At 53.2% G+C, this 10000-nt stretch overlaps 1 non-coding gene across 1 annotated transcript; it reads right to left on the bottom strand.

The window, feature by feature from the left end:
* Nucleotides 1–3596: 3596 nt before the first annotated feature.
* LOC140215029 (U2 spliceosomal RNA) lies at nucleotides 3597–3788 on the bottom strand. The gene has a single exon (XR_011891951.1). It is a non-coding gene; the product is annotated as a U2 spliceosomal RNA (small nuclear RNA).
* Nucleotides 3789–10000: the final 6212 nt, after the last annotated feature.

The raw sequence follows: 10000 nt of genomic DNA, 5'->3' as shown, positions 1-10000 counted from the left end.
GATAATTGTACTCATCTGCCACGTCTCTCACCACGATATGATATTTTTTTGGGGGGTTTCTCCTTTGATCCTCAAGTGAACGGACTGTCCAGTACTGATGCCATTTACAAAAATCCAAAACAGCAGAGGCCCGCACCTGCTCAATCAACGCCAACTCAATTTAAGGAAGGGCTGTTCAAAAGCTGATCGAAACCATCCAGTTTGGGAAAACCTATTTTATGCAGTAGTTTTTATTATTATTTTTTTTTTATTGTGAGAGACGTGAAATCCACACCACGAAATGAACGTCCCTTTGTTACCCTTTTGTTACCGCGGCTTCGAAACCGTGCGTAATACCAATTTAATTGTGTCCTGGTTGGCCGTTTGTCAGCACTTTGTGTTCTTCTAGAAAATCAACTACTAGTTTATAAATTACGTGCGCGAAATTTTCCTCCGTGTGCACCACCAAAATACTTAAAGAAGAGAGAATGCGTCCGGGGCCTTGGGATTTCGAAAATGCCGTGCTCTGAAATTTTCACATCCGCCATTGGAAAGATAATTATTATCCGTCGTAAAAAAGAAAAAAAAAAAGAAAGAAATCACATTTGAAATTATCATTGAAAGTGGCCACGTTTTTCGGGGCATGTCTTGATGAAATAATTTCAGTTCAGTTCAGCATGATTGGATTTCATCTTTTCCAGTATTCTCAGTACTCTCGTTGTAGTACCAATTGCCGGCAGATTTTTTTTTTAGTTGTTTAGAGTTATACATTCCTGAACGATGTTTTTCTTTTCCTCAAAGCTAGCCATAGAACCAGCGCTTTCTATAAAATCATGACAATAAGAATCCAGCATATCGGTTCATCTTCGGCGCGATTAAAGTTCGGGAACTGGCGATTTTTTATTGCCGTGATCAAGAAGGTTAACACCAGATAAGGCGTGATATTTCAGCATACCAGTCACGATATCTAATCGAATCTAAGATTGAAATGGCGTTCTGAATTCTTTCGGTTCCAGATAGAAAGAAACAGAAAAAAAAAAAAAAAGAAAGGATGTGATTGATTGCCATTCAAATCTGAAGACCGCGTGGAGAAAGTGTTCCGGTTTACATTCGGCAAATCAAAATGAACGGCTAAAATTAATCCATCGTCTGGTTTCATGCGCGAGATCACGTAAAAGGCAGCCATTCTTCTTAGCATGGTTTCTCTCTTTTGCTCTCTCATTCGCGCACGGAAATTTCTTCGTACGGGAATTTTATGAAGCGAAGGCGGCTGCAGACCATTTTCTTTGTTTAGTTCATGTTCGTAGGCGCAAATTACAAACCTAACACTTGGAGCAACATTTCCACTACTCTAGAGGGGCATAAACTGTAGACAGTGCACGCTTTCTCATTTATCCAATCGCTCGCAAACACATTGCATTGCTAGTCTACAGTGGCAATACAAAGTGACGTTTCACCATGCACGTCGAAGTTCATTACCAGTACCGCGCCAGCATCGACCGGCCGGCGAAGCGACGAGCTCAGCAGCGCATGCGCAAGGCCCGACACCACCCCAACCGAGCTTCCCTGCTTATCGGAGAGAGCAAGTGCGCGTGAACACGGGCGCGTCTGAGTATCTGGATTTAAAAAAAAAAAGAAAAAGAAAGCGTTTCCGAGATATTGACAAAGACAAGTGGTCGCGGTCGCTCTGAATCTTATCGTATTATAGAAAACGTGGGATGGCGGCGCTTCCTCGAGGGTCAGAAAGTACAATCGTCGAACTAGGTGGCAAGTGGAGTACATCCTTTTTCTTGGAACGGTTTGCAATTGACTGCTTGAATGTGCCGACCACGCGTCGCGGGTCGCGTATAGAGCCAACCGTTGGCAAGCACGCGTCTAGCGTAGCAGCAGAACCGATCGCGGTTGCGATAACCCATCGTTGGCAGCGAAAAAGAAAAACACCCACACGCAGTTTGTAGCAATAACCGTACAAATCAATGTGGTTTTAAATATAGCTTCACTGGTCACCCAAGAAGGGCACCGAAACTTTCTCATGACGCACACCGCTGTAGTCCACAAAGAACAAAGCGCACAAAATAGATATGATACAGCCGCACCGCATTATTTCGTGTTTTCACCATTTCATTACTTTCGTGTGCATGCGCGCTAGGGCCACGCAGGCCAGGAGTAAAAGGCACGAAAAAAAAAAAAAAAATGGTACGCAATCCTAAGCTTTGACTTGACTGCTGTGGCACTCGCATTTGTGTTCTTTACCTTAGGCGAACGCAATGCGCAAACTGAACTGGAATTTCCAATAATGGAAATTCCTGTTTGGCTCATATTTGCGTTTTTCGCCCGAGCAAGCGCTTCACTGCACTACGCTTTGCCCCTTCAACGTGGCTACACTGCCCGGCAGGCGTGTTCTGCGTAGGGCCGAACCTGCAGGCAAAAAGCATGGGCGCCGCCATCTTGTTGAGAGCGGCGCCAGGGACACAATCGCGCCTAGCTCATTGAGTTTTCCCCCAAAACTGAAAAAAATTTGACTTCATTAAACGAGAAAGATGCCACGAGTGTCCCAACAAAAAGCTTTGAGGATTACCGAAGGGTAACTGAGGGCGACGCAACGGGCTCTGGAAAGAAGGATGATGGGTGTGGCGTCACGGGGGGATCGGAATAGAGCAGATTGGGGTGTGCGAGAACAAACGCTCGTTAATGACACCAAAGTTTAAACCAGGAAAAACAAATGGGCATGCGCAGGGCATGCAATCTGGGGGGAAGATAACCGGTGGCCATTAAGGGTTACAGACTGAATTCCGAGAGGAGGGAAGCGTAGCAGGGGGTGGCAGAAAGGTAGGAGGGCAGATTAGATTAGGGACTACATGGCGACAATCGGCACCTGACCGGGGTACTTGGAGGATCATGGGAGATGCCTTTGCCCTGCAGTGGGCGTAGCCAGGATGATGATGATGATGATGTTCATGATGAAAAGGTAGCAACAGGTCTTCGTAACATACAGGTTAGAAAGATGAGGCACCTTTTAACCCTTGAATATATTTCGCCACATTCGGGCATACGACAAGTTTGTTTTCGAGGCGCTCGGTCCCACTGCTGCGAAAATGTGTACACAAAGGCTGCACAGTAGTTGCCAGAAATCGGGCACTCTATTTTTCTTTCATAGGGAATCTTTCTTCCACTTGGGCAGCGGATTTCGGCGGCAGGGCGAGCTTGCGTGGGCGCGGTGGTTTACGGATCCAAGCGATAGTGAACTCCAAAATCCAGTGTTGGCTTTGAGTGGGATTCATATTGATTGCGAACCCCACGGCTAATCCTACCCCCCATCCCCCCAAGTGGCTCTTTACAGGAGACAATCATTCAGAGACATCGGACAAATAGGAATTCTGGTTCTTTCTTTTGCTTTCATTAATTTTTCTCGAAGCCCATAACTAGAAATTTGCTGGAGCGGCTGTCCCATTTGCGACGCAACAAGTGCGACGCTACACACAGATGGAGTGGCAGTTTAATTACTCTCGTGGTCCGCGAACCGGCATCGTTGCGTGTAGTATAGGAATGGTGCGTGTCAAGTCAGTGCTCGCGTTGAGCTTGTGCTCTTCATTTTGATTGAATGAAGTCTCACCTAAGTGAGCGGGGCCGATCCCGGAGGTAGTGCAATACCGGGCCGACCTGCGGCGGAGGTGAAGCAGGCTTCAAGCACTCCGCCAACTTCCAAAAATAGGTTTAATATCGTGGGTCCATATAGAACCCGTATCAGATATTAAGCTGATAAGAACAGAGTTTTTTATTTATGCTAGTTACAAATACATCAAAAATATGTTACAAAACCAAGGAAAAAACGGATAAAAGGTGTATAATCTAAAAACGCAAACAAATGACTAAAAAAACTAGTTAGTGGTGTTAGTGATAAAAGGCTAAAACTGTAAAGGTGTAAAATACATGGCAAAACGCTTCTCTAAAACATAAAAGATCATTAAGAGGTGCCTACATGGGCTTTAAAAATCTTCGTAGATGGGCTTCGTAAATCTTCGTACATGGGCTTTAAAAATCTACACTTTGATCTTAGCCAAAAGGCCGAGAAGCGATGTCCTTCACTTCACTTCATTGTACTACTGCCTTGTGGGCGCCCTGCCGACATGGGTAACCTCAGCAACAGCGTGGGCAATATTATAAAATTCAGCCTGTGTACAGACTCAACGCTCCCTATCTCACGGATGAATTCGCAACGCCTCAGTCTTTCGCTGTTAACGAAACGCTGTCGCGTAGAAACGAGACCCGAGTGCAAGCTTGCTTGTAACGCGAAACCAACCAAGGCAACCTCGTAGAAAACGGAACAGGCGAGCGGAAAAAAAACGCGCCAGGGGAATGCTTACTTCCGTCTGAATGCGACCGCTCAAGGTGACCTTCCTTGAGGGCTTCGTTTCAAGCCCGTGTGCAATTGTAATATACTACGCGCATTTCCTTCATTTCTTTTTATTTACCGCAAGGCCCACTGAAAATTTTGATACGGCACAGGCCGGGACGGATCGCAACGTGTCGAATCGACCGGTAGAATTAGGTAGCATGCCCCATGTACGAAGACGAGCAACATAGAAGTGAATGACAAAATAAATATAGAAAACGCTGCACACTCCTTCCAACCGGAAACATAGAGGGGAGAAAGATCGCCATCTGAAACACAGGCATTGTAAAAAAAAGAAAAAAAAAAGTGCTACCTCATCATCTTTACCATTACCGTGTGTGTGTATGTATATATGCATGTGTGTGTGTGTGTGTTTGTGTATTTATATATATATATATATATATATATATATATATATACGCACACATGCTAGCATAGCTTAAACGCAGCTGGAAAGCTCAGCCTTGCACAAGAACCACCCCCTGTCGCAAACCCCTTTGAAACATTCAAATGCCAAACACGAGTAGAGCGAGGTCGTTCGAACCTGGCGCCAAAACGCATTGGCGCCATCTGTGTACGGAACTAGGAAAACCTGCGGACTTTGCAATACAGAAAGAAAGGTAGATGGCGCGAGCTAACGCTCCATTGCATACTAAGAACGAGAGTTAGTGAATAATGGCAGAAACGTCTTGGGAAGAGAAAAAAAAAAAAAACACGCAAAAGTTGTTGGCTTGTGCAAGCACTCTATGTTACAGCGATTAAAGAGCATAGCATCTTCTACAACAGCAGCTACAAAAAGAAGAAGAACGTGAGAGAGGGAGAGAGACAGGCGTGTTTCTTTGGAATGCAGAGCATGCAGCACATACTATAAAGTGCCAAAGAGACGGGGAAAGCAGATGGCGCGAAGGTGTATGTCCTCAAAGCTTGAAAGCAATTTCTAAATTACATGTACCGAAGTCCACCTACTCTCATCAGGTTGCTCCCGCCTCCAGTTGCGTTTAAAGTGAAATTACAGTCGCCTCAAAGGCAGACAGAGAGAGAGTGAAAATAGGTACACTTGCTTCGCGCAGCTGCAGCCGTTCAAATTTTACAGCAAGAGCACTCCCGAAGCAACAAAGTCCGCTGCCGCCTGGGCGCAATGCGCTCGCTTCAGTAAATTGCCGTGCTGGCCTCGGCAACCAAGAGGTGTAGTGCGGCAGACTGCTGCATTGTAGCACACCGCAAACCGTGCAGACGTAAGCGATCGCCTCGACATCGCTGCGAGCGCTCGAAGAGACAAAGTCCGAAACCACGTGTGCCGGGGCGGTGCGAGCGCGACGCCTTTGACGCAACTTTTGCGTACAAGCCGCCGCACCGCCACGACGGAATCGCTGGCATCCCGCACGCAGCTGCATTGTGTCACGCCGGCAATCGTTGAAACACCACGCAGTCGTCGGCGTCGGCCCCGACATGGTTGCGAGCGCTGGAAGAGACAAAGTCCGAAACCGCGTGTGCCGGGGCGGCGCGAGCGCGACGCCTTTGACGCAACTTTTGCGTACAAGCCGCCGCACGGACACGACGGAGCCGGTGTCACCCTGCAGAGGGCTGCACTATAGCACGCCGGGAACCGGCAAAGAACCGCGCAGACGTCGTCGTTGGCCGCGGCGTTGCCGCGAGCACGCGAAGAGACAAAGTCCGAAAGGACGTCAGCCGGGGCGTCGAGCACGCCGCCCGCACTGTTCGCACGCGTGCTCGGAAATGGCGAAGGGGCCGCGCTAGCGTGCCTTGAATCGGTGAGCGGCGGTACCGCGGCGATCGCCAGAGCTCGAATCCGCCCTGCAAAAGCCAAATATTGGCGCTCGGCTCGGCGCAGTACGCCGCCGCGTCGCACGAGTACGGCCCCATGGAGGTCTGGGCACTTATCGCTGCTACTGTAAGGGGCCGTACGGCCCCGGCCGACATTGTACCGTAGTGCGATTTTCGGCTTGCGCGTGCTCGTGGCGTAGTCCGCGCACCGTTCCGACGTCGACAATCGTGCCCACGACTACGCGAGCGCTGGAAGAGACAAAGTCCGAAACCGCGTGTGCCGGGGCGGCGCGAGCGCGACGCCTTTGACGCAACTTTTGCGTACAAGCCGCCGCACGGACACGACGGAGCCGGTGTCGCCCTGCAGAGGGCTGCACTATAGCACGCCGGGAACCGGCAAAGAACCGCGCAGACGTCGTCGTTGGCCGCGGCGTTGCCGCGAGCACGCGAAGAGACAAAGTCCGAAACGACGTCAGCCGGGGCGTCGAGCACGCCGCCCGCACTGTTCGCACGCGTGCTCGGAAATGGCGAAGGGGCCGCGCTAGCGTGCCTTGAATCGGTGAGCGGCGGTACCGCGGCGATAGCCAGAGCTCGAATCCGCCCTGCAAAAGCCAAATATTGGCGCTCGGCTCGGCGCAGTACGCCGCCGCGTCGCACGAGTACGGCCCCATGGAGGTCTGGGCACTTATCGCTGCTACTGTAAGGGGCCGTACGGCCCCGGCCGACATTGTACCGTAGTGCGATTTTCGTCTTGCGCGTGCTCGTGGCGGTGTCCGCGCACCGTTCCGACGTCGACAATCGTGCCCACGACTACGCGAGCGCTGGAAGAGACAAAGTCCGAAACCGCGTGTGCCGGGGCGGCGCGAGCGCGACGCCTTTGACGCAACTTTTGCGTACAAGCCGCCGCACGGACACGACGGAATCGCTGGCATCCCGCACGCAGCTGCATTGTGTCACGCCGGCAATCGTTGAAACACCACGCAGTCGTCGGCGTCGGCCCCGACATGGTTGCGAGCGCTGGAAGAGACAAAGTCCGAAACCGCGTGTGCCGGGGCGGCGCGAGCGCGACGCCTTTGACGCAACTTTTGCGTACAAGCCGCCGCACGGACACGACGGAGCCGGTGTCGCCCTGCAGAGGGCTGCACTATAGCACGCCGGGAACCGGCAAAGAACCGCGCAGACGTCGTCGTTGGCCGCGGCGTTGCCGCGAGCACGCGAAGAGACAAAGTCCGAAACGACGTCAGCCGGGGCGTCGAGCACGCCGCCCGCACTGTTCGCACGCGTGCTCGGAAATGGCGAAGGGGCCGCGCTAGCGTGCCTTGAATCGGTGAGCGGCGGTACCGCGGCGATCGCCAGAGCTCGAATCCGCCCTGCAAAAGCCAAATATTGGCGCTCGGCTCGGCGCAGTACGCCGCCGCGTCGCACGAGTACGGCCCCATGGAGGTCTGGGCACTTATCGCTGCTACTGTAAGGGGCCGTACGGCCCCGGCCGACATTGTACCGTAGTGCGATTTTCGTCTTGCGCGTGCTCGTGGCGGTGTCCGCGCACCGTTGCGACGTCGACAATCGTGCCCACGACTACGCGAGCGCTGGAAGAGACAAAGTCCGAAACCGCGTGTGCCGGGGCGGCGCGAGCGCGACGCCTTTGACGCAACTTTTGCGTACAAGCCGCCGCACGGCCACGACGGAGCCGGTGTCACCCTGCAGAGGGCTGCACTGTAGCACGCCGGGAACCGGCAAAGAACCGCGCAGACGTCGTCGTTGGCCGCGGCGTTGCCGCGAGCACGCGAAGAGACAAAGTCCGAAACGACGTCAGCCGGGGCGTCGAGCACGCCGCCCGCACTGTTCGCACGCGTGCTCGGAAATGGCGAAGGGGCCGCGCTAGCGTGCCTTGAATCGGTGAGCGGCGGTACCGCGGCGATCGCCAGAGCTCGAATCCGCCCTGCAAAAGCCAAATATTGGCGCTCGGCTCGGCGCAGTACGCCGCCGCGTCGCACGAGTACGGCCCCATGGAGGTCTGGGCACTTATCGCTGCTACTGTAAGGGGCCGTACGGCCCCGGCCGACATTGTACCGTAGTGCGATTTTCGTCTTGCGCGTGCTCGTGGCGGTGTCCGCGCACCGTTGCGACGTCGACAATCGTGCCCACGACTACGCGAGCGCTGGAAGAGACAAAGTCCGAAACCGCGTGTGCCGGGGCGGCGCGAGCGCGACGCCTTTGACGCAACTTTTGCGTACAAGCCGCCGCACGGCCACGACGGAGCCGGTGTCACCCTGCAGAGGGCTGCACTGTAGCACGCCGGGAACCGGCAAAGAACCGCGCAGACGTCGTCGTTGGCCGCGGCGTTGCCGCGAGCACGCGAAGAGACAAAGTCCGAAACGACGTCAGCCGGGGCGTCGAGCACGCCGCCCGCACTGTTCGCACTCGTGCTCGGAAATGGCGAAGGGGCCGTGCTAGCGTGCCTCGAATCGATCGGCCGGGGGCCCCGTAGGGCGACAGACAGGCAATTGTGCAGGAAACCGTACTGGCCATTGGCGAGAAATTGCCGTTCGCGCATTCGGTGGACGCGCTGCGCTTTCACGACTTCGGCATTGTGCTGCCGACGTAAGCTTTCAATCTTGCTCGCGGCGTTACGAGGCGGCACGATTTTCGCCAAACGCTCGTCGAAAGTGGCACGAGTACGGCCCCATGGAGGTCTGGGTACTTATCGCTGCTATTATATGGGGGTCCCAGAGAGCAGTCGCCCCCAAAGCGACCTGGGTGTTTGATATGCGGCGGGCTTCGTGCCCGTCAAGCGTGTCCCCGGTATCGCTCCCGTGGATCCCACAGCTGACGTCTGCAGCCTCATCCGCTTGATGCGTTAGGGGCTGGTTGTCGGACGACGCTTTTTCCACGATATCGAAGTGTGTTCCGCATCGTCCTCGGACGAATCAAATACGAAAGCGCCGAAGGCGCGGGCGTGACCCGTCGCCTAGCGGCTTTGCCGTCTCGGCTACGTTGCAAGTGTCGGTCGGTCCACCAGTGCTGCGGGCTCGAGAGAAACCGCAAGCCGCGATCGAGTCGACACAACCGGTCTATCGAGAATGTTGCGTGCTTCTTGCCGCGTGGCGATACCCGGCCCTGCGGGGAGGGCGCCGTTGCGAGCTCGAACGCCGTCGTCTCGGACTGTGCAAAGTGCTACCCTTTGCGAGAACGAAGCGTGTTGGGGCGCCTGAAGGTGGCCTCGGCATCGCAAAAACGGCGTCCGGCCTGCTTGAAAGGCTGGACGCGCAGTTGAACGATTACCTGGTTGATCCTGCCAGTAATCATATGCTTGTCTCAAAGATTAAGCCATGCATGTCTAAGTACATGCCGAAATAAGGCGAAACCGCGAATGGCTCATTAAATCAGTTATGGTTCCTTAGATCGTTTCTTCCTACTTGGATAACTGTGGCAATTCTAGAGCTAATACATGCAGTGAGCCTGAAGCCCTTTGGGCGACGGGTGCTTTTATTAGACCAAGATCGATCGGGTTTCGGCCCGTATTGTGTGGTGACTCTGGATAACTTTGTGCTGATCGCATGGCCACGAGCCGGCGACGTTTCTTTCAAGTGTCTGCCTTATCAACTTTCGATGGTAGGTTACTTGCTTACCATGGTTGTTACGGGTAACGGAGAATCAGGGTTCGATTCCGGAGAGGGAGCCTGAGAAACGGCTACCACATCCAAGGAAGGCAGCAGGCGCGCAAATTACCCACTCCCGGCACGGGGAGGTAGTGACGAAAAATAACAATACGGGACTCTTTTGAGGCCCCGTAATTGAAATGAGTACACTCTAAATCCTTTAACGAGGATCAATTGGAGG

The sequence above is a fragment of the Dermacentor andersoni genome, unplaced genomic scaffold (genome assembly GCF_023375885.2).
Source record: "Dermacentor andersoni unplaced genomic scaffold, qqDerAnde1_hic_scaffold ctg00000794.1, whole genome shotgun sequence".
Taxonomy (NCBI): Eukaryota; Metazoa; Arthropoda; class Arachnida; order Ixodida; family Ixodidae; genus Dermacentor; species Dermacentor andersoni.
The sequence above is the reverse complement of the archived record's forward strand: the minus strand, read 5'-3'. Positions and strand labels throughout refer to the sequence as shown.